The sequence below is a fragment of the Tupaia chinensis genome, unplaced genomic scaffold (genome assembly GCF_000334495.1).
Source record: "Tupaia chinensis unplaced genomic scaffold, TupChi_1.0 Scaffold000146_1, whole genome shotgun sequence".
Taxonomy (NCBI): Eukaryota; Metazoa; Chordata; class Mammalia; order Scandentia; family Tupaiidae; genus Tupaia; species Tupaia belangeri.
The window spans coordinates 14,269,271-14,272,838 of NW_006159616.1; the positions used below are offsets into that span (position 1 = coordinate 14,269,271).

Genomic DNA, 3,568 nt, shown 5'->3' on the forward strand with positions numbered 1-3,568 from the left:
TTGTTTCCTGGGAGTGGTTTTTTTTTTTTTTTTTTTTTTTTGAGAGTTTTTTGTGCTATAGGGCATGTGCGCTCACCAGGAAGGCAGAAACAGAGAGACAGAAAACAAGAAATCACCCCCCAGTGGGTATGGCCACGCTGCAATCCCTTCTCCATTCTCTTCACAGGATCCTGGACACACATGCATATGTGCCAGATGTGGGTTTAAGCCACCGGGCTCAGGACTCGAACCTCGGTTGACTACATGAGAGTCCAGTGACATAGCTATTATGCCAACTGCTGGTCCTGTCTGGCATGAGTTTTAAGTCACTGAGTCTGACACTTGAACTGTGGACGACTACATGGGAGTCCAATGATGTAACCATTACACCATCTGCCAGTCTCCGTACATTCATTTTTAATGCCAGAGAGTACAAGTGTGTACATGAGGAGAAGGAGGAGGAGGGGAGGGGAGAGAGAGAGAGAGAGAGAGAGAGAGAAAGCACCTCCCTATTGGGTGCCCAATCATGCATTAAGCCTTTTTTTTTTCTCTCTATCCCCTGAGGGATGCCCTGAGTGAAGGTGATGGGGGACTTGAACCCCAGTCAGTCATGTGGGATCTGGCTTCCTCTGCACAGGGTGTAACCACTGCAGTACAAAGCTTTCTCTAAACCTTTTAATTTTAGAATCGTTTTCGATTCACAGCACAGATGTAAAGATAGTTGGGAATTCCCACACACAATCCTCTCCTCCCACCACCTCCCCCATGGCTGAGGTCTGCCTTGATGGTAGTACAGTTGTCATGACTGTTGAGCCCGTGCTGACACATGATGATTGGGCCTCCTTACCTCATTCACCTCTTCTAGTTTTTACCCATACCTTCCTCTGTCCCGGGAGCCCATCCAGTTCACAACATAGCATGTAGTTGTCATGTCTCTTGACTTTAACAGTGCTCTAACTGCCTTGTTTTGCATGACCGTGACAGTTTTGAGGAACTGCTTCGGTTTGTCCACTGGCCCTCCACTGGGATCTGTCTGATGTATGACTCATGCTTAGCCTGGAGTTATGGGCTCTCGGGAGGAAGGGCACAGAGGTGGAGGGCCCGGCTCACCACACCACAGCATGGGCGCCTCTCAGCATGGATTACCCAGGTGACGTGGACCTTCATCCACATGGCTGAGGGCACATGGCCAGGTTTCTCTAAGTTGTCGCCTGCCTCTCTTTCCTACTGAACTCTTGGGAAGGACGTTGCTACGGGCAACCCACACTTCAGAGGAGGGGAAGGTGCACCGCCTCCTTGAGAGGGCAGTGTCTAGGTACATTATTTAGAATGGTTTTGGATGGGAGATGTGTCTCCTTCATTTATTTACGATGCAATCATTTGTTTGTATCAGCATGAATTTACGGATATTCACTTTAGAGTTGGAGTTGCTAGCCTATACAACATTATTTCTTTTCTTGCTCACATTTTTCTAACTCTGGCCACTGGAGCTCTTTCAGATGACTTCGTGCTCTTTGACATAGGCTTCCTTCCCCCAGGCATCACCCCCGCCAGTTTCCCTGCTGCCTCTGATGGGCCGGCTCAGCCTCGGGGGCTTAGCCTCGGGGGCTTCTGCGTCTATACCCTGTGCTGGGTCACAGCCACCCTTCTCATGCTGTGCTGCCTTCCTGGTGATGTGTTCCCTCTCAGGGATTTAGGAAGCACCGTGTGCTGGGGCTTCTACATGGACACCTCCCGCCTAGACTTGGCACTGACCCCCACAGGGCCTCCCACTAGCATGTGCTCACAGGTACCTGTGACATGACAGGACTCAGCCAGTCTTGTTCTCTTGCTGCCCATCCAGAGATAAAAACAAAAACAAAAACAAACCAAAACACAAAGTGGAAACATTAAAAACATTTTTTTTAATCCAGGAAAAAAATATAACACTTAAAAAATTGAGGACCAACTCTTTGCCTCGGGCACGCCACCGAAGATCTTGGTGTCGGCCATGGGCCACTGCCCCGCCCAGTGTTACTGCTTATTGTAAGAACAAGCCGTACCCAAAGTTGCGGTTCTGCCGAGGTGTCCCAGATGCCAAGATCCGCATCTTTGACCTGGGGTGGAAGAAGGCAAAAGTGGATGAATTCCCACTCTGTGGCCACATGGTGTCAGATGAACATGAACAGCTCTTGTCGGAGGCCCTGGAGGCTGCCCATATTTGTGCAAACAAGCACATGGTGACAAGTTGTGGCAAAGATGGCTTTCATATCCGAGTGCGGCTCCACCCTTTCCACGACGTCCACGTTAACAAGATGCTGTCCTGTGCTGGAGCCGGCAGGCTCCAGACAGGTATGAGGGGTGCCTTTGGGAAGCCCCAGGGCATGGTAGCCAGGGTCCACATTAGCCAGGTTATCATGTCCATCCGCACCAAGCTGCAGAACAAGGATCCTGGGACTGAGGCCCTCCACAGGGCCAAGGTCAAGTTCCCTGGTCGGCAGAAGATCCTCATCTCAAAGAAGGGGGGCTTTCCCAAGTTTAATGCTGATGAATGTGAAGACATGGTGGCTGCGAAGCGCCTCATCCGCGATGGCTGTGGTGTCACATACATCCCCAGTCGTGTCCCCTAGACAAGTGGAGAGCCTTGCACTCGTGGGTTCATACTGTGCTGTCCCTTCCTTAGTCACAGTCATCGATACATCTTAACTTCTGATCTCCTAAAAAGAAAAGAAAATTAAGGGCCAGCCTGTGGCATGGCGCTTAGTGTGGCTGGATCCCATACGGCTGACTGCATGGTTCAAGTCCCAGCCCCAGTGGCTTGAGAAACGTGCTAAGCATGTGTGTGTCCAAAATCCTGAGAGGAGAATGAAGAAGGGACTGAGGTGTATGACCATCCCCCACGGCGAGTACTTTCTCACTTTCCCGATCTCTCACTCTTCCTTTCTCTTTGTCTCTCTCCAGCGAGCACATGTGCCTTTTGGCCAAAATAAATAAAATGAAATAAAATCAGTTGCCTCGCAGTCTCCTAGCATTCATTTTCCCACACTTGGCTCTCAGGCCTACACATCCTGTCCCCGAGGAGGTTCAGTGGCAATGAGCAGTGGAAGTATTTCCAGAAGCCTTTTCTACAATAACATACCCAGAGTTCACCACACACCATGGAACTATTTGCCACCAAACCTAACCGATCTTTCCCTCGTCAGATCCAACCAAGAATGCCAGCAGCCATTATAACGTCCCCGACATGAGAGACGAGGTGTTGGAGGGAAAGTCAGAACGAGAAGACGCAATAACTGACTGAAGTTAGACATCTCACTTTTGCAAATATCGAAAAACATTTGACCATGAGTGGGCCGTTGTCAGGATCCCTGAAGCCTGAGCTGCATCACCACCGAATAAAGCCCCTGAGCAAGCTCAGAACCCAGGCTCTCTGAATGTCGTAGACCAGATGGCGTGCAGTTCCCTGATGCACACTGTACATTTCCTAACTGCTGATTCCCAGAGAAAAGCAGTATTTAACATCTCGCTTACAGGACTGCTCATAGCAGCATTATTCCTAATAGCCAAACCATGTAATAACCCAAATGTCCATCAAGTGATGAATGGATGA

The 3,568-nt window shown here is 49.7% G+C and overlaps 1 pseudogene; it reads left to right on the forward strand.

Annotated features, from left to right (window-relative positions):
• The first annotated feature begins 1,969 nt into the window (after positions 1-1,969).
• On the forward strand, positions 1,970-2,419 carry LOC102478535 (60S ribosomal protein L10-like; annotated as a pseudogene).
• Positions 2,420-3,568: the final 1,149 nt, after the last annotated feature.